The sequence below is a fragment of the Hylobates moloch genome, unplaced genomic scaffold (genome assembly GCF_009828535.3).
Source record: "Hylobates moloch isolate HMO894 unplaced genomic scaffold, HMol_V3 SCAFFOLD_20, whole genome shotgun sequence".
Taxonomy (NCBI): domain Eukaryota; kingdom Metazoa; phylum Chordata; class Mammalia; order Primates; family Hylobatidae; genus Hylobates; species Hylobates moloch.
Genome location: NW_026652295.1, coordinates 40,172,893 through 40,197,788, shown reverse-complemented (window position 1 = coordinate 40,197,788; position 24,896 = coordinate 40,172,893). Strand labels below are relative to the sequence as shown.

General features: G+C 41.6%; 1 protein-coding gene and 1 non-coding gene across 12 annotated transcripts in view; one reads left to right on the top strand and one right to left on the bottom strand.

Moving 5' to 3' along the window:
- The window catches only part of USP49 (ubiquitin specific peptidase 49), a 103,407-nt gene that overhangs the window by 53,830 nt on the left and 24,681 nt on the right, over positions 1–24,896 (top strand). The window lies entirely within an intron of this gene.
- LOC116460533 (small nucleolar RNA SNORA8) lies at positions 10,054–10,193 on the bottom strand. The gene has a single exon (XR_004245837.1). It is a non-coding gene; the product is annotated as a small nucleolar RNA SNORA8 (small nucleolar RNA).

Sequence of the window (24,896 nt, the reverse complement as noted above, 5' to 3'; positions counted from 1 at the left end):
ATACAGACATGAGCATTTCCTATTAAATTTGCCCATCTTTTGTGCCATACTTCTATGTTGTTTTGGGTACACAGAAATCCATTCCACGTGAAATCATATACAGACCACAGATTTGGCACAAATAATACTGGTGATTGAACAGCAACACCATTGTGTATGTGTTTTTTTGTTTTGTTTTGTTTTCTTTTTTGAGACAGAGTCTTACTCTGTCACCCAGGCTGGAGTGCCGTGGCGTGATCTTGGCTTACTGCAACCTCCACCTCCTGGGTTCAAGTGATTCTCCTGCCTCAGCCTCCCAAGTAGCTGGGACTATAGGTGTGAGCCACCACACCCGGCTAAGTATGTGTCTTCTTATCCTACCATGCACATAATTATTTTTGAACCAGTCAGTAATTTTGCTAGTTTTTTTAGGCAAATGTGGCTTTAATTCATTAAAAGCTCCTGGAATTTCATCAGCTGGAAGGAATGCCAGTGCAGACAAGTGATGCATTTTTATTTTCTTATTAGAGACACGGTCTTGCTCTGTCACCCAGGCTGGAGTGCAGTGGCACAATCTCAGCTCATGGCAACCTCTGCCTCCCAGGTTCAAGTGATTTTCCTGCCTCAGCCTCCTGAGTAGCTGGGATTACAGGTGGGCGCCACCACACCTGGCTAATTTTTGTATTTGTGGTAGAGACAGGGTTTTGCCATATTGGCCAGGCTGGTCTTGAACTCCTGACCTCAGGTAATCCACCCCCCTTGGCCTCCTGAAGTGCTGGGATTACAGGAGTGAGCCACTGCGCCCGGCCAAATAATGCATTTTCAAACGGAACTGTTCGTTGTTGTTGTATCATGTGACTAATCTACTCATCTGAATTTTCTGCCAAAGGCAAATAAAAATAGGATGGGAATAGTTCCACCTAATATGATACAAGTAACATGCTACAGCTACTGTGCTTAATAAAAAATGAACTTCCCCAGAATTCAGCTTTCAGGATTTCAACATGCTGAATTTTAATCTTCCAGGATTGTGATTTTCAGGATTTTAGATATTAGGGATTTTTAGACTTTAGAGATTTTGATCTTTCAGGATTATGGCATTTGAGATTGTGTTTTTAGGGATTATGATTAGCACTGGTATGTGAGCAACCTATAATGCAATAAGAGCTCAGAGTAGGACTTCATAAGTAGGTGGGGCCTTCAGCCTAGAATCGAAGAAAGAATAAGCTTCTCTGGATGGTAAGCTCCTTGAAGGCAGAGACTGTGTCTTTTTTTTTTTTTTAACTATAATATTTCTAGGGCCCACAGAATGCCTAATAGATATCCAAATTATTTACTGAACAAATGGATAAGCGGAAGGGAAGTACAAGAGACCCTTCTGGGTCGGGGGGATAGTATGAACAAAGGTGAGAAGGCAAGAGTGTGGTTAGTTTGGGAGACAGACAATGAGTAATTTAGTTTGTCTACATTGCAAGGAGCCTATGGGGCCTATGGGAAATACTCAGAAATAGTTGGAGAGGATGACAGGGGCCAGATAGTAAAAAGTTGTTTTTTTTTTTTTTTTTGAAACAAGACCTTCTACAAGGTCTTGCTCTGTCACCCAGGCTGGAGCGCAGTGGCAGAATCATAGCTCACTCCAACCTCAACCTCCTTGGCTCAAGCAGTCATCCTGCATAGCTAGGACTACAGGTATGCACCACTCTGCCAGGCCAATATTTAATTTTTTTTCGAGACTTCATAGTAGCAGAATTTTATTTAATTAAAAATGTTTTTTAAAAATTAGACATTACAAATTCAGAACCCACTATTTCAATTAACTGAAGAAAAATAGGAGGTTGGGCTAAGTAAGACTTTGACAAATTATAAATCCATCCACAGTGTTATAAAATGAAAAGAACAAAAATAGCAATAGTTTATACATGTCTTTAAAAAAGCAAGTTTAGAAAAAGACCAGATTAAGTCAAGCCTAACCCTGTAAATTATAAAAGAAAGAACCTTGAGATTCATCCAGCTGCTCACTTCCTCCTCTCTTCCGTTTCCGTGGAGTCAGCCACTACTGTTGGTTCTTCAAAACTCCTTTTATGTACCAACTTCTCTAAGAAAACTTTACTGACCCAAGGTCTCAATAGGATACCATTATTGTGTTCTTCCAAAATCTCTATTATAGCACTTCTTATTTTTTTAATTTTTTTTTTTTCTTTTTTTGAGACGGAGTTTTGCTCTGTCACCCAGGCTGGAGTGCAGTGTCGCAATCTCGGCTCACTGCAAGCTCCGCCTCCTGGGTTGACGCCATTCTCCTGCCTCAGCCTCCCGAGTAGCTGGGATTACAGGCACCCACCACCATGCCCAGCTAATTTTTTGTATTTTTAGTAGAGACAGAGTTTCACCGTGTTAGCCAAGGTGGTCTTGTTCTCCTGACCTCATGATCCGCCGGCCTCGGCCTCCCAAAGTGCTGGGATTACAGGCATGAGCCACTGCACCCGGCCTATTTTTTTTTAATGTTAATAATCAATTCATTATACTGATATTTACATTATGGTATTTGCTGAGACAAACTACAGAAGGTATTGCAGAGTTCTTTTTTATTTTATTTCAATAGTTTTTGGGAACAGATGATTTTTGGTTATATGGATAAGTTCTTTAGTGGCCATTTCTGAGATTTTGGTGCACCCATCACCTAATCAGTATTCACTGTACCTACTGTGTATTCTTTTATCCCTTACCCCCTCCCACCCTAAGCCCCAAGCCCCCCAAATCCATTATATCATTCCTATGTCTTTGCATCCTCATAGCTTAGCTCCCACTTATGAGAACATACAATATTTGGTTTTCCGTTCCTGAGTTACTTCACTTAGAGTAATGGTCTCCGCCTCCATCCAGGTTGCTGCAAATGCCATTATTTCATTCCTTTTTATGACTGAGTAGTAGTCCATGGTATATATATTCCACATTTTCTTTATCCACTCGTTGGTTGATAGGCATTTTTGTTTCATTTATCTTTTGTATTTTTTTTGTTTGTTTCAATTTATTTTATGTCTGTTCTGATCTTTGTTACTCTTTTCTTCTGCTGTGTTTGGGTTTGGTTTGTTATTTCTCTAGTTCCTTGAGGCATGACCTTAGATTGTCTATTTATGCTCTTGCAGACTTTTTTTTTTTTTGAGACAAGGCCTGGTTCTATTGCCTAGACTGGAGTGCAGTGGCACAATCTTGGCTCATTGCAACCTCCACCTCCTGGGCTCAAGCTGTCTTCCCACCTCAGCCTCCCAAGTGGCTGGGACTACAGGCATATGCCACCACATCCAGCTAATTTTTGTTTTTGTATTTTTTGTAGAGACAGGGTTTGCCATGTTGCCCAGGCTGGTCTCACAGTCCTAAGCTCAAGCAATCCACCTGTCTCAGCCTTCCAAAGTGCTAGGATTATAGGCATGAACCACCACACCAGGACTCTTTGAGACTTTTTCATGTAGACATTAAATGCTATGAGCTTTTCTCTTAGCACTGCTTTTGCTACGTCCCAGGGGTTTAATAAATTGTGTCACTATTATCGTTTAGTTCCAAGAATTTTTTAAATTTCCATCTTGATTTCATTGTTGACCCAAAGATTATTCAAGAGCAGATTATTTAATGTCCATAGTTTCGAGGGTTCCTTTTGGAGTTAATTTCCAGTTTTATTCCACTGTGGTCTGAGAGGATACTTGATATAATTTTGATTTTCCTAAATTTATTGAGACTTGTTTTGTGACCTATCATGTGGTCTATCTTGGAGAATGTTCCATGTGCTGATAAAAGAATGTATATTCTGCAGTGGTTTGGATCCATTGTTGGGGAGCTAGTGTGGTCTTTTGAGGGTGTTATAGAACCTAGTTTTGTCATATTAGCAAAATTACTTTTCTGATTCCTTCTCATTTGGGTAGACTATTTCAGTGGCAAAATCTGGAACTCAAAGCCTGATATTCAGATTTATTTATACCACAGAGTGATCCCTTGATGCGGTGCTCTCCCCTTTCCCCTAGGGATTGGGCTTCCTGAGAGCTGGACTGCAGTGATAATTACTGCTCTTTTGGGTCTAGCTACCCAGTGGAGCTACCAGGCCCTGGGCTGGTGCTGGGGAATATCTGCAAAGAGTCCTGTGATAGATTCCTCTTCAGGTCTCCCAGCCATGGATAATAGCACCTGCTCTGGTGGAGGTGACAAGGGAGTGAAGTATACTCTGTGAGAGTCCTTGGTTGCAGATATGTTTGGTGGGCTGGCTCTCTCAAATGCTGGTTATGCTAGCAGTGACACTGTCATGTGGATAGACGCAGGACCTCTGGTTAGCCAGGATGTTGCAGGCAGTGGAATTACCCAGTCTGCCATTGATGGGCATTTAGGTTGGTTCTGTGTCTTTACTATTGTGATTACTGCTGCAGTGAACATATGCATGCATGTGTCTTTATGGTAGAGCGATTTATATTCCTTTGGGTATATAACCAATAATGGGATTGCTGGGTTAAATAGTAGTTCTGTTTTAAGTTCTTTGAGAAATCACCAAACTGCTTTCCACAGTGGCTGAACTAATTTACATTCCCACCAGTATTGTATAAGTGGTCCCTTTTCTCCACATCTTTGCCATCATCTGTGATGTTTTTGACTTTTAAATAACAGCATTCTGACTGCTGTGAGATGGTAGCTCATTGTGGTTGTTTGCATTGCTCTAATGATTAGTGATGCTGAGCATTTTTTTCATATGTTTGTTGGCCACCATATGTCTTCTTTTGAAAAATGTATGTTTATGTCCTTTGCCCACTTTCTAGTGGGGCTGTTTGTTTTTTGCTTGTTAATTTTAAGTTCCTTATAGCTTCTGGATATTAGACCTTTGACAGATGCATAGCTTGCAAATATTTTCTCCCATTCTGTGGGTTGTCTATTTACTCTGCTGATAGGTTTTGTTGTTGTTGTTGTTCTTTGCTATGCTCTTTAATTAGGTGCTGTTTGTCGATTTTTGCTTTTGTTGCAATTGCTTTTGGTGTCTTCGTCATGAAATCTTAGCCAGGGCCTGTGTCCAGAATGGTATTTCCTAGGTTTTCTAGAGCTTTTATAGTTTTAGGTTTTACTTTTAAGTCTTTAACCCATGTTGAGTTGATTTTTGTAGATGGCGTAAGGAAGGAGTACAGCTTCAATCTTCTGCATATGGCTTGCCAGTTATTCTAGCGCCATTTATCGAATAGGGAGTCCTTTCCCCATTGCTTTTGTCGACTTTGTTGAGTATCAGATGGTTGTAGGTGTACGTTTTTATTTGTGAGCTCTCTATTCTGTTCCATTGGACCGTGTGTCTGTTTTTATATCAGTACCATGCTGTTTTGGTGACTGTAGCCTTAAAGTATAGTTTGAAGTTGGGTAACAGTGATGCCTCCAGCTTTGTTCTTTTGCTTATGATTGCGTTGGCTACTCAGGCTCTTTTTTGGTTCCATATGAATTTTAGAATAGTTTTTTTCTAATTCTGAGAAGAATGTCATTGGTAGTTTGATAGGGATAGCACTGAATCTGTAGATTGCTTTGGGCAGTATGACCATTTAAACAATATTGATTCTTCTTATCCATGAGCATAGAATATTTTTCCATTTGTGTCATCTCTGATTTCTTTGAGCAGTGTTGTAATTCTCGCTGTAGAGATCTTTCACCTCCCTGATTAGCTGTATTCCTAGGTATTTTGTTTGTGTGTGTGTGTGTGTGTGTGTGTGTGTGCATGTGTGTGTCTGTTGTGAATGAGATCATACTCTTCATTTGGTACTCAGTTTGGATACTGTTGGTGTATAGAAATGCTACTGATATTTGTACATTGATTTTGCACCCTGAAACTTTACTGAAGTTGTTTATAAGATCTAGGATCTTTTGGCCAGATACTATGGGGTTTTCTAGATATAAAATTATTTTGTATTTTGTATTTTTATTTATCGATTTACTTTTTCTTATGCTACCTTGTCCAAGATCTAGTTATAACATTATATCATCTGCAAATATAGTTTGACTTCTTCTCTTCCTATTTGGATGCCTTTTACTTCTTTTTCTTGCCTGATTGTTCTGGTTAGGAATTCCAGTACTATGCTGAGTAGGAGCCGTGAGAGTGAGCATTCTTATCTTGTTCCAGTTCTGAGGTAGAATGCTTCTAACTTTTACCCATACCGTATGATGTTGGCTGTGGGTTTGTCATAGATGGCTGTTATTATTTTGAGATACGTTCTTTCGGTGCCTAGTTTGTTGAGGATTTTCAACATGAAGCGATGTTGGATTTTATCAAAAGTCTTTTCTGCGTCTATTGAGATGATCATGTGGTTTTTATTTTTAGTTCTCTTTATGTGGTCAGGGTGTCCTATTTCAGAGCCTTTGGGTACTGCTTTGTGAAGAAAGACCTAGTGTTCTCTATGAGCCAAAAAACCCCCTTCTTTTTCGACTCCCTTCCAGCTTACGCTACCTACATCTGTTAACTGTTTTCTTACTCAATTTGTATTTATTTATTTTGCATATAGAGTGTCACTCTGTCACCCAGGCTGGAGTGCAGTGGTATGATCATAGCTCACAACAGCCTGGAACTCCTGGGCTCAAGTGCTCCTCTCACCTCAGCCTCCTGAGTAGCTAGGACTACAGGCACACATTACCATGCCCAGCTAATTTTTTTTATTTTTGATTTTTGTAGAGATAGTCTCACCATCTTCCTCAGGCTGATCTTGAACTTCTGGACTCAAGCAGTCCTCCCACCTTGACCTCCCAAAGTGCTAGGATTACAGGCATGAGCTACGGTGCCCAGCCAAGTTATATCGTTTCATAAATTTTACTTTACCTACCTTTTGTTAGCTTGGACTTTCTGATGTATGTGGTTTTTTTTTTTTTTTTAGAGTCTTGCTCTGTCACCAGGCTGGAGTGCAGTGGTGCAATCTCGGCTCACTGCACCCTCCGTCTCCCGGGTTCAAGTGATTCTCCTGCCTCAGCCTCCCGAGTAGCTGGGACTACAGGCGCCTGCCAACATGCTTGGCTAATTTTTTGTATTTTTTTAGTAGAGACAGGGTTTCACCATGTTGGCCAGGATGGTCTTGATCTCTTGACCTCGTGATCCACCCACCTCAGCCTCCCAAAGTGCTGGGATTACAGGCGTGAGCCACCGCACCCGGCCAGATTTTCCAGTTCTTAAAATAACAGTTGTGTTTACTTCCCAATTCCTTCCATTTTCCATACTTGACTAACCTAGCAAATCTAAATTGCAATTAAATTGGCTTTCATGACTGCATTTCAGAATCTTGTAATGGAAATGTTAATGGCATGAGCATTCGTTTAAGTTGGCTAAAGCCTCCTTTGCATGCGAAATGTGCGTTTGTCATACTTCCATCTCATCCACCCATCCAAAAGTCATTATTAAGTCTTTCCCCCTCTGGGATATACCAAGCAAATATAAGACACAGCACCCAGTGGCAAAAAAGCTGTGTTCTCTAACCTAATGATTACCCGTTTGATGGTGGGTAGAGACCCAGATTGAAGACTAGTGGTGGTTTGGGCTTAGAATGATTATCTCCTTAAGAATCATCAGTTTTCTTTCCTTATTACCATCTCTCCACTTCTACTCTTTTTTTTTTTTTTGAGACGGAGTCTCGCTCTGTCACCCAGGCTGGAGTGCAGTGGCGCGATCTCGGCTCACTGCAAGCTCCGCCTCCCAGGTTCACGCCATTCTCCTGCCTCAGCCTCTCGGAGTAGCTGGGACTACAGGCGCCCGCCACCACGCCCGGCTAACTTTTTTGTATTTTTAGTAGAGACGGGGTTTCACCGTGGTCTCGATCTCCTGACCTTGTGATCCGCCCGCCTCGGCCTCCCAAAGTGCTGGGATTACAAGCGTGAGCCACCGCGCCCGGCCCACTTCTACTCTTATATTATTTTTTTCTTTCCTATTTCTTGAATACAATCATATGTTATAAAAACTGAAGATAGGCAGTACTGACCTGGAACCTTGACTCAGCTATTTTCTATGTAAATGTTCTTGAGAATACTTACTGTATTAGTCCATTCTCACATTGCTGTAAAGAAATACCTGAGACTGGGTAATTTACAAAGAAAAGAGGTTTAATCAGCTCATGATTCTGCAGGAAGCATAGTGGCGTCTGCTTCTGGGGAGGCCTCAGGAAACTACAATCATGGCAGAAGGTGAAGGGGAAGCAGGCACATCTTACATGGCTGGAGCAGGAGCAAAATAGAGAGTGTTGAGGTGCTACACACTTTTAAACAACCGGATCTTGTGAGAACACACTATCACAGGAACAGCTTCAAGAGGATGGTGCCAAATCATTCATGAGAAACTGCCCCCATGATCCAGTCCCCTCCCGCCAGGCCCCACCTCCAACACTAGGGATTACAATTCAACATGAGATTTGGTGGGGACACAGATCCAAATCATATCATTTACCCTCTCTGATATTCAAGATCCTCATATATAAAATTGGGATAATAGTATCTGGGCAGCCGGGCGCGGTGGCTCACGCTTGTAATCCCAGCACTTTGGGAGGCCGAGGCGGGCGGATCACGAGGTCAGGAGATCGAGACCACGGTGAAACCCCGTCTCTACTAAAAATACAAAAAAGAAATTAGCCGGGCGTGGTGGCGGGCGCCTGTAGTCCCAGCTACTCCGAGAGGCTGAGGCAGGAGAATGGCGTGAACCCGGGAGGCGGAGCTTACAGTGAGCCGAGATTGCGCCACTGCACTCCAGCCTGGGTGACAGAGCAAGACTCCGTCTCAAAAAAAAAAAAAAAAATCATTGTTTCCATTTTCTCAACAGCATGGGAGACTTTTTAGATAGTGCTCAGTGCTCGATGTTATGATAGAGTGAGGTAAAGTATGGGTATCATAGGAATGGAATTGGTAGTTATTAACTAGAGAATCATAGGTCAGACATCTCAAGGACATCAGAGACCCAAGAATGCCCCATACTACAGAGGAACTCATGAGAACTTTAAATAGGACAAATTTCCTTTAGTTGCCTACTCTGATTTCTTCCTAGTGATGGCGTGCATGTTTCAATGTTCTTAGCTATTCAAATATGTGTACAGGTTAAAGCTTTGTTTTAAGTTTTAAACAAAGTGGACCCACTTAATATACTCAACATGTTTTCTAGGTTTGTGCTCACTTTACCAACATTGGCAGTGTTTTGCCAAAAGGGCAGAATTCAGCAACAGCTTCGTAGATAAACTGCCAAGACAGATTTGAAATCACATGCCGAATAGTGTGGACTAGGTTAATAACTAGGGTTTTCCAAATGTGCTATCACCCCAAACCTCATCATTTGGCCCTTTCTAGGGTCCAGAAATCTTGCTACTACTTCTTACATTTCAGAAATCTTACACACATGCTGTGATAATCTTGTCCACCTTTGCCTTATTTTAACCTATATTTTTACCCATACCAATAAGAACTGCTGAGTGAGAAGGTTTGATATAGGTATTTTACATGGATTTATTTGCGCTATTTGAATTTCAAATTAGAATCACTTTTCTAAAATCTTTCAAAAATTGTTCGAGTATGGAAGAAGTTATTGGAGTAGTGTTTCTTGTCAGTGCTTAAATACTTTATTATTATAATTTTGAAATTATTTCTACTATAAGAATTAATGAGAAAACATTTACTGAGAAGCAAAAGAATAAAAGAAATATTTGATTATATTCTTAGTGAGTTTTTTCTAGCTGCTATTGAAGACTATATGAATCTGAACAGTATGAGGAAACTATAGAACTACAGAAATACTGTGTCAAGGCTGGGCGTGGTGGCTCACACCTGTAATCCCAGCACTCTGGGAGGCTAAGGCGGGCGGATCATGAGGTCAGGAGATTGAGACCATCCTGGTTAACACGGTGAAACCCCATCTCTACTAAAAATACAAAAAATTCACCGGGTGTGGTGGCAGGCACCTGTAGTCCCAGCTACTCAGGAGGCTGAGGCAGGAGAATGGCGTAAACTCGGGAGGTGGAGGTTGCAGTGAGCCGAGGACGGGCCACTGCACTCCAGCCTGGGCAACAATGCGAGACTGTCTCAAAAAAAAAAAAAAAAAAAGAAAAGAAGAAATACTGTATCAATAGAAATACCAAGTTTTAACAAGCACAAAGCTAAGAAAATCAGTGATGCTAGATACTGAATTTCTGTGGCACTGATCTTTGAACACCCAGCAGGAATAAACTACTGAGTGCAGATACCATGGCAATGCAATTAAATTATTCTAGTGTTTTAAGATTTAAGACATTCAATTAGTCAATCATTTTAGTTAGTTGATATTTTTGTAATGTTGCCTAATCTTGTTTTGGCTGATTTCTACACCTAAAGCATAGTGTTTGGTATATTGTAGGCGAGCACTCAGAAAATGTTTTTTTTTGACTAATTTCTAGTGATAAAGTGCTTGCCAAAAATACCCTTTCATGGAAGCTGGTATCCTTGAACAACCCAGTCCTCATAATAACACCAGGTTTCTAGTTGGAAAAAAAACACGTTTAAGTATGTCATATTTTTGGGAGCCATTAAAAATGGCATCCTTACCATGCTTGTTTTTTCTCTTTGCAAGCAACACACCATGTGTGTGAGCTGTTTATTGAAAGCCAAGTCTTTTTAAACATTTGACTTTTTTGCCTGCGCATACCCAATTTTGTTTATACTAGGACTTAGGCATTTGCCAGTACATACATATGTAGCTAGGAAAGCATGATAGTCTTACATAGTGCCCTGCAAGGGAGCTAGAACTGGGAGAGAATAGGTTAAATGAGCTATCATCACAGAATTTCAGAAGACAATTGTCTCTGCTCAGTTAATTTATCAAAGGGAAGCAGCTCCACCTAGAATTACAAATCAAAACTATCAGGGGCCGGGCGCGGTGGCTCACGCTTGTAATCCCAGCACTTTGGGAGGCCGAGGCGGGCGGATCACGAGGTCAGGAGATTGAGACCACGGTGAAACCCCGTCTCTACTACAAATACAAAAAAATTAGCCAGGCATGGTGGCGGGCGCCTGTAGTCCCAGCTACTCGGAGAGGCTGAGGCAGGAGAATGGCATGAACCTGGGAGGCGGAGCTTGCAGTGAGCCGGATTGGGCCACTGCACTCCAGCCTGGGCGACAGAGCGAGACTCCGTCTCAAAAAAAAAATAAAAAAAAATAAAGACTTTCAGGTAACATGAGTAAAAGATGCCCAGGAAAGATTTGGGGTCAAGTTCTTAGTTCTTTATATCAGGAGCATTGTGCAGGGGGTGAATGGTAAAAAAACAGTACAGACTTTGCCTTAAGGAGTTTGGACTATGGTTAGTAAACCAGATAAAACAATTGAGGACTGTGAACAATGAGGTGTTCTTTGAGGGAGAGATTCACTGGGTAGTAGAATGGTCACGAAAAGCCTTTAAAAAAGGACAGGACCTAAGCTGGCTTTGAGGGTTAGTACAGAAGAGGAAGGATAGCATCTCAAGGAATTGACTGTTCTTGGGACATCTGAAGAAATAGTGAGTAGACCAGTCCATCTTGTTGTTTGGACGCAAAGAAAGGGTGGGAGATAATATGAGAAGCTTGTTTGGGGTCAGATTGTGTGTGATACTTTTGAAGGTCTGTCTAAGGAACTTGGACTTTATCATACAGACAGCCCATTAAAAGCGGAGGTTATGGGTTGTTGTGATGGTTGTTTTAATTTTAGTTTGGAGTAATGTTTAATGTGAAGTATGGATTTAGAAGCTCAGGAGAGTTAGTGGTGAAGAAAAATGATTAGTTTATTTCAAAAATGATAGCTCTACTTTTTTTTTTTTTTTGACATGGAATTTTGCTCTTGTTGCCCAAGCTGGAGTGCAGTGGTACGGTCTCGGCTCACTGCAACCTGTGCCTCCTGGGTTCAAGCAATTCTCCTGCTTCAGACTCCCGAGTAGCTGGGATTATAGGCGCGCACCACCACGCCCAGCTAATTTTTTGTATTTTTATTTATTTTTATTTTTATTTCTGTTTTGAGACAGAGTCTCACTCTATTGCCCAGGCTGGAGTGCAATGGCACAATCTGGGCTCACTGCAACCTCCACCCCCTGGGTTCAAGCGATTCTCCTGCCTCAGCCTCCTGAGTAGCTGGGGTTATAAATGCATGCCACCACGCCTGGCTAATTTTTGTATTTTTAGTACAGACGGGGTTTCACCATGTTGGTTAGGCTGGTCTTAAACTCCTGACTTGGTGATCTGCCCGCCTCAGCCTCCCAAAGTGCTGGGATTACAGGTGTGAGCCACTGCACCTGGCAATTTTTTGTATTTTTAGTAGAAACAGGGTTTCACCATGTTAGCCAGGCTGGTCTCGAACTCCTGACCTCAGGTGATCTGCCCACCTCTGCCTCCCAAAGTGCTGGGATTACAGGCGTGAGTCACCACTCCCAGTCGATAGCTCTACCTTTTATAGTGACAGTGCAGGTTATCTTGTGTGGAGGTTCCTATCAATCAGCCTGTACAGGTAGCACCAGTGTATAACAATCTCTTGGCCAGTCAGCACTGGTGCTTCATGCTGCTTTCCTAAATTTTTTTTTTTCCTTGAGATGGAGTCTTGCTCTGTTGCCCAGGCTGGAGTGCAATGGTGCAATCTTGGCTCACTGCAACCGCCACCTCCCAGGTTCAAGTGATTCTCTTGCTTTAGCCTCCTGAGTAGCTGGGATTACAGGTATGCACCACCATGCCCAGCTAATTTTTGTATTTTTAGTACAGATGGGTTTCACCATGTTGGCCAGGCTGGTCTCAAACTGGTTAACCTCAGGTGATCCACTGGCTCGGCCTTCCAAAGTACTGAGATTACAGGTGTGAACCACCACGCCTGGCCTGCTTTCCTAAATTTGAATTGGTTGCAAATCTGTTTTATTTGCTCCATCATTGTCTTTCTGTCGTTAACATACTATTTATTTATTTTCAAAAGTATAAACTTATATGGAATTTCTATAGGGGTTCAAGTAGACACTAGGTTACCAAGGCATAATTTCCCAAGACTTGGAGACCTGTGATCACTGGGAGGATTTTTGGATCTTCATCTGAACTTAGCTATATTAAACATTGAAACAATCCTACAAAATGCCTAGATGAGACAGGTTTACAGGTAAGTTTTATCAGACCTTCATGGAACAGATAAACCATAGAAGAATTAAACTGTTTCAGAGAAGAGATAAAGTGGGAAAGCTGCTCTCTCAGGTTTTTTTTTTTTTTTTTTTTTTTAAAACAAACATCAAGCCAATATTTCTTTAATTTTATATCAAGGACATTTTCATATCAATACATTAATGATTCAACAATTTAATTTTTTGGGGTTGTCCCCTGAGTGGAGAATTCTACCCAATCCACCTCGGTCGCCTATTCTCTGCCTCCCCTGGTATACTGGAAGGCCTCCAACCTCCCCGCTAATTTTTGTGTTTTTTTAGGGTTTTAGGGTTCAGCCAGGATGGTCTCGATTCTGACCTCTGATCCCCCCCCCTCTGGATTACAGGTTCACCACTCAAATGGCTAACTTCAAAAAAAATACTATCAATGAATGTATTATTGTATTAAAAAAGGAATCAAACCAAAAACTTGGAGAAATCTTAAATAAATGGGGAGTAACCTACCTCTGAAAATGCCAGCTAGCTAGCTTCTTACTCAGAGCCCTCCCAGGTGGCATTACCTTGGTGAAGTCATAACTAGGGTCTAGACCTTATCTCTAAAGGTTCTCAGCCTCAATTTTGTGAGAATAATGTATGATGCCCAGTTTCTTGGGAACTGACTTATATGATCAATACCATTGGAGTGAAGATTCATTTTCAGTGAGAAATAGAACTGTTAAGTCAACTAGTATTTGAGTTTGGTTGTTACTACATTCTCTCCCTGTAGCCGAGGTATGTGGAAAATCAATTTTGGTTTTCTGTGCAAGGAATCAGTGCAGAGGGAGTCTGCTGGATGGTTTTAGTGACTGTTGGTATCAGGCCCTTATATGGTATCAACAAGCTTCAGTAGTTGTATTTTTTAGTTGGGGGACTTGCTGTCTTTAGCTGAAGGAAGAACACTGCCTAACCATTGGTCAGAGGATGCTCCCCTCTTACTGCTGACCTTCAATTTGTGGTCAGGCAGTCCTCCACAGTCCTCCACAGGAGGCCGGCAGTCCTCCACAGTCATACTCTCTTTGGCTCTGTGAGGTTGTATCTAAGTCACTTTGATTGGGTTTGGGGGACCCCAGAACTCTGCAGTCACTCAAACCTCAGGGTTTTAGTATTTGTAGCAGATGGATTATTGTGTCCACTGTATTTTTTTTTCTAACTTCAACCTCAGAAGATAAAACCTTAATTGCTGTTTTGGAGACATTTTATATCATTGTCATGTGACAATTCTTTATTTCTTGAACCTGCTCAGTGACATCATCACCTTAACAGTCCTGCTCCCACTTTCCCATTAAGGAGCAAATCATGTCTGGAACAATTCTATGGCATATTTTCTTTGTCAGCAGACTTATATATGTTGGCTTCTTAGAATTAGTAATGCATTAAATGGTCCCTTAGAGATCTATTGTTTGGTCTCTTGGAATGCATAATATGTATTATTTTGTATTTTGCTTCTGCCAGTATTAGATAGGATGTTTCTTATTCATAGTTCCTTCAAAGCAGTTTAGTTCTTTTTTTTCTTTCTTTTGAGATGGGGTCTCACTTGCTCTGTCACCCAGGCTGGAGTGCAGTTGCGTGATGTCAGCTCACTGCAGCCTCTATACCTCCTGGGCTCAATTGATCTTCCCACCTCAGCCTCCTGAGTAGCTGGGACTACAGGTGCATGCCACCATGCCCAGATAACTTTTTGTATTTTTTGTAGAGATGGGGTTTCACCATTTTGCCCAGGCTGGTCTCGAACTCCTGGACTCAAGTGATCATACCTGCCTCGGTCTCCCAGAGTGCTGGGATTATAGGCGTGAGCCACTGCACCTGGCCCAGTTTAGTTCTTATTAGTTCTGTTAAGTTTCTGTGTGAATGGTAGGTATAGTGATGATACATATTTTGATAAGTTGATTGTAGCTAAATTAGGTGGTTTGATGAGACTGTTGTCCTGTCTTCAAACAAGCTATTCTTTATTTACCCTTGGCTGTAGGCTGTCTGTAATCACTAACTTAAAAATAATAAACATTCAATGGTAGGCTGTCTTGAGGGAAAAAAGACAAAAATAATTTTAAAATTTACTGAGAAATCAGGCTCACACAACACCTTGTTCATAAACTAAAGGTTATTATTCTAAAGGTTAGTTTAGAATAATTACTTTTCTAGTTATTCATATCTCTTAAAAATTTAATAAATTACATATATGCCTTGTTTTATTATTGAATATTTGCTAAGGATATACCTCACTGATATAATAATTTCATGGGTATGTAAAGTGTTCAGCACATTTACCACAGGCAACATAGGAGAGATGCTGGAAAAAATTATGAAGTCAGTGAGACTTATTTTTCGTGTTCTCATATCTTTTTTTTTTTTCTTTGAAGTGACCTCTCTTGTTGGTGTCCATTGCAACCTTAAGGCTCGGAACTTCCTTCTGTGGGATCTCAGGCAATGGGTCATGCTTTTCCCTTCCTCGTCAGTTTCTTTCTGTCAACATTAACTTAGGCAGTATCATATGCCTGAGCTCTGCTTTCCATCTCCTGCTACAGTAAATTAACCTGCATTTAGTTATTGGTAGTTGATTGGGTTAGGGTGTTTCCCTTTAAATATTTGCCTTTAATAGGGACTTTGATGTCTTAATTCAAATGGTGAGACTTACTGGCACACCAGGAGGTTGATATTTTAAAATAGGGCAGAGGTACCTAAGATTTGTGGGACTTAAACTGTAGTAAGTTCATTGCCTGGATACGCACTGGCCCTCTTTTTGTGGTCAGCCTGTTTGATTCTTGTACAAGTTAGGGCCCAGTCCTCTCACCTCTTGTGCCTGCTCACTATAGTTGAGTTCCCAGAAGTACGTCTGCTTTATTCTTGTACAAGAGATGAGAGTTCATGCACAGTTCACGTCTTTGAAATGCCTTCTATGCCTTATTTGAAAGAAGGCCCCCTTTATATTTTTGCCATGCAGCACATTCTCTTGGACCTGTAAGTATTCAATGGGCACACCCTCACTGCAGAGTGAGCTAAGGCTGATTCTGCTTTCTTTAGTTTGACTGCATTTTGTGATGCTTTGGGTTTGTTTTTGTTTTGTTTTTTGTTTCGGAGACAGAGTTTCGCTCTTGTTGCCCAGGCTGCAGTGCAGTGGTGCGATCTGGGCTCACCACAACCTCTGCTTCCGTGTTCAAGCGATTCTCCTTCCTTAGTCTCCCGAGTAGCTGGGATTACAGGCATGTACCACCATGCCCAGCTAATTTTGTATTTTTAATAGAGAGGGGTTTCTCCATGTTGGTCAGGCTGGTCTTGAACTCTCGACCTCAGGTGATCTGCCCGCCTCGGCCTCCCAAAGTGCTGAGATTACAGGCATGAGCCACTGTGCCCGGTGATGCTATGTTTTTTTTTTTTTTAAAAATCTAAATTGGACTTTTATTATCCTTGCACTGTGTTGCTATGAAACAATTTTTAAAGATTTAAGAAAATGGATATTAGAAAAACCCTCAAATTTGCTTTAAAAAGATAGTGATTTTTCTTGTTTTTAATATAAAAGTGTCCTCCATTTTCTTGTTTAAGAATAGCTTATTATGGCCGGGCGCAGTGGCTCACGCTTGTAATCCCAGCACTTTGGGAGGCCGAGGCGGGCGGGTCACGAGGTCAGGAGATCAAGACCACGGTGAAACCCTGTCTCTACTAAAAATACAAAAAAAATTAGCCGGGCGTGGTGGCGGGCACCTGTAGTCCCAGCTACTCGGAGAGGCTGAGGCAGGAGAATGGCGTGAACCCGGGAGGCGGAGCTTGCAGTGAGCCGAGATCGCGCCACTGCACTCCAGCCTGGGCGACAGAGCAAGACTCCGTCTCAAAAAAAAAAAAAGAATAGCTTATTATGAACACCTTATTAGATGAAATTTCCTGGATAAAATCAAAACTAGAGACTCAGTTACTGTAAGATGCTGAAAACTAGCCTGACTTTAGGCTCTGTGGAGGCAAAAATAACTGGCCTGGGGATGAGTAACAAGGCTGGCCAAGTCAGCCAGTATTTTGATTAGGTTTAACTACTTTCAGAGTACGTGGCTATCTCATTTGAGCCTCCCTCAGAACAGCTCTCTGAAGTGTAGGTATTAATGCTCTCCAACTTTATGCACTAAGAAACTGAGGCTTATAGTACACCTTTTAAATTTAGAATGGGCCGGGCACGGTGGCTCAAGCCTGTAATCCTAGCACTTTGGGAGGCCGAGGTGGGCAGATCACGAGGTCAGGAGTTCGAGACCATCCTGGCCAACATAGTGAAACCCTGTCTCTACTAAAAATACAAAAAAATTAGCAGGGCGTGGTGGCGGGTGCCTGTAGTCCCAGCTATTCGGGAGGCTGAGGCAGGAGAATGGCGTGAACCCGGGAGGCGGAGCTTGCAGTGAGCCGAGATGGTGCCACTGCACTCCAGCCTGGGGGACAGAGCCAGACTCTGACTCAAAAAAAATAAAATAAATAAAATAAAATAAATTAATTAATAAATTTAGAATGGTATGGAGGAGGGGTGCTTCACCATTCAGCCGATTCCCTTCACTGTCCACCCCCCCAACACACACACACACTCACACACACTCTCTCTCTCCCTCTCTCCTGACCCCCCCACCACCTCCACTGCCCACTTCAGAGAGGTTGGTTGGATGTTGAGAGAGATTACCAGTACACTGCAATAATGTCAGGAGCTGTTCCATGAGGAGAAGGAAGATCTCTTGAGAGCTAGGGAAAAGAGAGTCTGCCCACAAATTCACTATTATGGACAGTTTTTGGTGGTGGCCCCTGGGGAAGAAGACTAGAAATTACCTTGGTACCTTGGGTGATAAGAAATGTCAAATGATTGACACTTGACTGACTGAGGCTCTGCTATATTGCCACTCTGCAGAGTGTACAGACTCTTCATAGCCTGCATTTTGCAGTCATTGGCTTATGGAAAAGATGTGGGGAGGGGACTCTTTTTGTAATGGCTAGTGCTACTAACTAGAATTCCTTAGGTACTCTATATACCACAAATATCAGATTGCCTATCTGTAAATCTTACTTCCTAAGGAAAACATAGTAAACCATTTTAGCTCTGTGCTTATCTTCAGTAATCTTGCTGATGCCTCAATTTTTAAGATTACTGAAACACTGAATCTTCTCAGTGCCATGTCCTTTTTTAAAATAGGTAATGTGATTTTTTTCCCCAAAAGGTACAAAGGTTGACCACTGAGTCTCCTTTCCATCTCCATCCCACAAAGCATGTGCTGTTACCAGCTTCTTGTTTATCCTCTTATTTGCATGAGTGTGTATCTGCGTGCTTGTATGTATATTCATGATATACACATTGTTCTGCCTCTTTGCTTTTTTCACATACTATATTTTGAGTTGTTGTACATATAGCCCTGCCTCTTTTTTCCTTTTTAAAAAATAACTGGTGGTTTCCATGTATGGCTGATTTATAATTTAACCTATCCCCTATTAAAGTGCATGAATGATGAATGATCTCTTTGTAGCTTCTAATGTTCTCCTTCTGTATATATTTAACAAATACTCCTGCGTATTTGGCTCCTTTTCTTTGGATATTTGTCATCTTTTCTCTTGAAACCAAGTACTTAAAAGTTGTCTTTTTTTTTTTTTTTTTTTTGAGATGGAGTCTCACTCTGTCGCCAGGCTCGATTGCAGTGGTGTGATCTCGGCTCAAGCGATTCTCCTGCCTCAGCCTCCTGAGTAGCTGAGATGACAGGCGTGTGCCACTACACCCAGCTAATTTTTGTATTTTTAGTAGAGATGAGGTTTTACCATGTTGGCCAGGATGGTCTTGATTTCTTGACCTCGTGATCTGCCCACGTTGGCCTCCCAAAGTGCTGGGATTACAGGCATGAGCCACCGTGCCTGGCCTAAAAGTTGTCTTCATTCATGCAAAATATGATGGGCCTCCTTCCTGACAGATATGCTTTGGTGTGTTGCAGGAGAGGCACAGAACTAAATGGACTGCTGTCGTTTAAGCAGCAGGACATCAGGAAGACGGGTTCCCATTTCTTAGAACAATCACCAAAATAACCGACACTGGCATCTAATCTTGAGGATCCATTTGTAAATTCCAGTCAGATTTATTTTCTATTCACGGAAATTGTTCCTTTTTTTCTCTGCAGACAGTTCCTAATGTATATGTGTCTGCCATACAAATGACCATGTGTGGAAAGCCCTCTTCAGCCATGTGGAGAAAGTGGGAGGAGGGAGATTCCCAATTTCACTGCTTGAGCTGCAGCTGGGAAAGCAATTCTTGGCGTCTCAAGTTGCAAGTTTGAAATAATTTTCTCAGAGAAAATACATTTGGTAGTTAACTGTTATAGTGGTAGCACTAGTATTCTATTACTCTACTATACATACATTATGGATTCAATAGGCTTTTTAAACTAGACCAAGTGCTATTTTTCACATTGTTTCTATGATTGAAAACCAACCTGTTGGTTGGTGTTTGTGAATACTGCGCTGGATCTGTGTGGCCAGATTTTGCTTCGTAAAACCAATGTCACGTAGACTGGGGGTAACCTTTATGTGACTGGGGTCAGAAAAACAAAAATACTGGATTTTTAAATATATAATTTTTGTGCTGTTGTTTGCTGAGACTACAGTGAGACTTATAAATGTATAGGATGAGCTTCTTTCCATCTGGATAATTGGAGTCCATGAGGAAGGAGCAGAATTGTTAAAAAATCAGGAGTGCAGTGGTGTGATATTGGCTTACTGCAACCTCCACCTCCCAGGCTCAAGCAATTCTCCTGCCTCAGCCTCCAGAGTAGCTGGGATTACAGGTGCCCGCCACCACACTCGGCTAATTTTTGTATTTTTTAGTAGAGACAGGGTTTCGCCATGTTAGCCAGGCTGATCCTGAACTCCTGACCTCAAATGATCTACCCACCTCAGCCTCCCAAAGTACTGGGATTACAGGCATGAGCTACCATGCCCAGCCTTGGACTTTTCTTTCCCAGTAAAGGGGAAGTTTCAGAAAGAGAGAACAACATTTGGCTAAGCAAGGGCATTTCAACAGACTGACTGAAGTGGCTTCATGACCTCCAAAGACAGAGATAATCAGGAAATTTTGTGGACAAATTGTGGATAAAAATCTGGTGAGGTTACTGAAAGAGATTTGGTAGGGTGATGGGGTTGGGGGCAACTTGAGGCCCAGACAGAAAGGCTGATGCAGGCAATCTCTGTGACTAACACTACTGAGAAAAACTGCACCACTTTGATTTGGTGTGGGGGATCAGGTGGGAGGTGTTTTTCAAAGGGTACATTTCAAAGTAAAACTAGAAATGATGGTAAAAATGAAGAATCTCTCATAACCTATCTAATTTGTGAATAGCTTGTATCTCAAGGTTTTCTCTCACTACTGATATATTGTTTGCTTTTTTTGTCTTTAAAAGTATTTTATTTATTTATTTATTTACTTATTTATTTATTTTGAGACAGGGTCTTGCTCTCTTGCCCAGGCTGGAGTGCAGTGGCACAATCACGGCTCACTGCAGCCTCAACCTCCCGGGCTCAATCAATCCTCCCACGTCAGTCTCCCGAGTAGCTAGGACTACAGGCACATGCCACTACACCCAGATAATTTTTTGTAGTTTTTGTAGAGATGGGGTCTCACCATATTGTCCACGCTGGTCTTGAACTCCTGGGCTCAAGCAATGTGCCTGCCTCGGCTTCCCAAAGTGCTGTGATTACAGGTGTGAGCTACCATGCTGGCCTAAAAATATTTTTATGTTATATTTCAAGCATACCCCAAAATAAAGAGAATAGTATAATGAATTCCATGTACCTGTCAACCAGCCTCAACAATTATAGACATTTTGACAATCTTGTTTTTTCTCTCCTTCTACTATTTTTTTTTCCTGGAGTACTTCAAAGCAAATTCCATATATCAATTATAATATTAATATTTCACCTATAAATATATCAGAGGTATTTCTACATACAAAGATTAAAAATGGAACCACAGCACCATTATCACATCAAATTAATAATTACTTGATGTCATTTAATACTTAGTCCATGTTCAGTTTCTCTAGTTGTAGACTAAGGGTGGTGGTAGGGAGGGAAGCTGGAAGAAGGGGTTACAAAGGGGCACAAGGTAACTTTTAGGGGTGACTGATGTGTTTATTGTTTTAATTGCAGTGGTTTCACAACTATATCATATGTTAAAACTTACCAAATTATAAACTTTAAATATGTGCAGCTCACTGTATGTCAATTATACCTCAATAAAACTTAAAAAAAAAAAAAAAAAACTAATGGTGTAGCTAGATACAGACAGTATTTTAAAACATTTTTCCCCAGTTATCTCAAAAATATCTTTTTATGGTTGGTTTGTTCAAGTATGGATCTAAATAAAAACCAAAGATTGCATTTGATTGCTGTGTCTCTAGGTTTCTGATAATCTAGAGCAAATCCACTCCCACTTGCCTTTTTTTCATGCCATTTATTTGTTAAAGAACCCATATGACTGACTGATCCTGTAGCGTTTGCCACATTTCGATTTGGTGATTTGGCTAACTGCAGCCTATGATAGTATGTTCTTGGCTCCTATGTTTCCTATAAACTGGTAGTTAGATCCAAAGGCTTCCTTGGACTCAGGCTCAATTCTTTTAGCAAGAGTATTTTATAATAGGTAATGCTGCTATGAACCTTCCATGGCATTGAATCAGGGAGGTCTAGTTGCCCTAGTTTCATGCAAAATTGATCAGTAGTGTTAGGTATTGTCAGCCTTATCCATCTATTATAACATTTCCTGTCAGTTTTCACCTAATACTTTTAAGAAGCCACTGCCTACGTCCCCTATTTTATTAGGAGTAAATTACTCATATCTGTGTATGTGTTTGAATAATGCTTGACAACTGTATTGAGGTATAATTTTCATAAAATAAACCACACATATTTCAAGGGTACAATTCAAGAAAGTCTGACATATATACATATATACACTTTGATATATGTATATATGTATGTATTTTTTTTTATGATTGCCTGTCTAGCTGCTGTAGAGAACATGGCATTAGAGAGGCATACTACAGGGACAAACCATGATTCCTTTGGTCAGCTTTTAGAAGGGTAAATCCTGATTCTCTCAGTGGTAGGGATAAAATTTTTCCATGTGGCAGTAGAGAACAGGGAGCCTTTAGTTCAGACCTTGTTTTATCGCTAGCTTGTCAGGGAGATCATGCTAAAACAAAACAAAACAAAACAAAAGACTTCGAGTGGCTTTTGGGTTTCCCCTTACAGGTTTTATTGTATAGATATTCGAAATACCTGCTTGCAGATATCCACATTCTGTTTGGGGGTTTATTATCCAAACCCAACCTTGTATCTGGCTCTTCTCCCCAATTGATTTCCTGTTCCATTTCAAAAGCACAAAATCTCAACAAATATTTTAAAAAGAGAAATCTTTTCATTTCTGTACAGACTTTTATCCCCACTTTCCTTTAGGGAGACTCTTAATACCAATGTGGTAATCCCAAGCAGAATGACACACAGGAAGTAATTTGCATTGTGCAAGTCTCATTGCACATGTGCTGCACTTAATGGAGCTGATCTATGTGCCATTAGATCACATATACAGTATGGCTAAAGACAGAGCATAATGCTTATCTTCAGTAAAAGGAAGAGTTAGCAAATGAGATCAGGGGTTCTGTTGCACAGGATAATCCTTTCTTGGCTTAAGAAAAATTCTGGCCTGTGAGTGACATCTTTCTTCCATTGGTTGGAACATGCATGTGTTGGGATTCATAGGGAAGTTGGGTTAGCTGACCAAGGTGTGGACAGAGCTGATTCCCCAGGTTAGTGAGGGAACTGTTATTGAGCGGGGCCTAAGCAGTGGGACAAATTGGGGACAGGATCCTGGGGTGGCTCAAAATGCATGTCATGCTTGTTTAACATCAGCTCTATGAATGGCCTCACCAGGTTGTAGCAAGTAGGCCCCTTTGATCTGGAGGCAGCACAAACTACTAAGCTCTGAAGCTTAATCCTTACCAATCTGATTCTCATCCACTTTTGGCTGCCACTTCTCCTCTGCAGAGAGTTGAGGATAACATTTCTAAGTCTGTGCATGTGTGGTTGCATGTGTGTGTGTGTGTACACGTGTTTTCCCAGTGTATTCAGAATCCTTGAATTTAATATGACCAGTCTTCTTTTGCCATCTTGCCTCCAGTCAGCCATCCTCCTGTAAAAGGGGTTAGGTTTTAGGTACAGAACTCTTTAGCAAGAATATTAAGTTAATTAATCAAAAAGTCTGATCCCTTCAGGGCCAGCTTGCTTAGCTTTGTACCACAGGTGGCATCTCCTTAACACCCATCAGTCATCTTACAGATCTTGATCACCAGGAGACTTGGATGAAACTATACATATAGCTCAGTACAGGATCATCACTGCTACCAAACAAAAAAGTACAAAACATGTTCACTAGTTTCATCCTGAAAATATCATTAATAGTACAAAACATGTTCACTAGTTTCATCCTGAAAATATCATTAATAGTAGTATACCATAAAGCAGATATTATTATGTGAAAATTCAACCTGAGATTCAAAAGTATGTGTGGGAGTGGCCCGTTGCAGTGGCTCATGCCTGTAATCCCAGTACTTTGGGAGACCTAGGCGGGTGGATCACTTTAGGTCAGGAGTTCGAGACCAGTCTGGCTAACACAGTGAAACCCTGTCTCTACGAAAAATAACAAAAATTAGTTGGGCATTGTGGTGCACACCTGTAGTCCCAGCTACTCGGGAGGCTGAGGCAGGAGAATTGCTTGAACCCGGGGGGCAGAGGTTGCAGTGAGCTGAGATAGCGCCACTGCACTCCAGCCTGGATGACACAGCGAGATTCCATCTCAGAAAAAAAAAAAAAAAAGAAAAGAAAAATGGTGGTGGGCGCCTGTAATCCCAGCTACTCGGGAGGCTGAGGCAGGAGAATCACTTGAACCCAGTGGGCAGAGGTTGCAGTTAGCCAAGATTGTGCCACTTCATTGCAGCCTGGACGACAAAGCAAGACTCCATCTCAAAAAAAAAAAAAAAAATGGCCGAGCGTGGTGGCTCACGCCTGTAATCCCAGCACTTTGGGAGGCCGAGTTGGGCGGATCATGAGGTCAAGAGATTGAGCCCATTCTGGCCAACATGGTGAAACCCCATCACTACTCTAAATACAAAAATTAGCTGGGCATGGTGGTGTGTGCCTGTAGTCCCAGCTACTCGGGAGGCTGAGGCAGGAGAATCGTTTGAACCTGGGAGGCGGAGGTTGCAGTAAGCGAGATCGCGCCACTGCACTCCAGCCTGGCAACAGAGCGAGACTCTGTCTCCAAAAAAAAAAAAAAAAAAAAGCATGTGTGAGAGCCAGGCATGGTGGCATGTGCCTATAATCCCAGCTACTTGGGGAGCTAAGGCAGGAGGATCACTTGAGCCCAGGAGTTTGAGTCCAGCCTAGGCAGTATAGCAAGATTCTGTCTCTAAAATAATAATAGCCAGGTGCGGTGGCTCATGCCTGTAACCACAACACTTTGGGAGGCCAAGGTGGGCAGATCACTTCAGCTCAGGAATTTGAGATCAGCCTAGGCAACATGGCAAAACCCCATCTCCACCAAAAATACAAAAAATTAGCAAGGCATGGTGGTGCGCGCCTGTGTTTCCAGCTACTTGGGAGGATCACTTAAGCCCAGGAGGCAAAGGCTGTGGTGAGCTGAGATCATGCCATTGCACTCCAGCCTGGGTGACTGAGTAAGACCCTGTCTCAATTTAAAAAATAAAATAATAATAATAATAATAATAATAATGTGTGGAA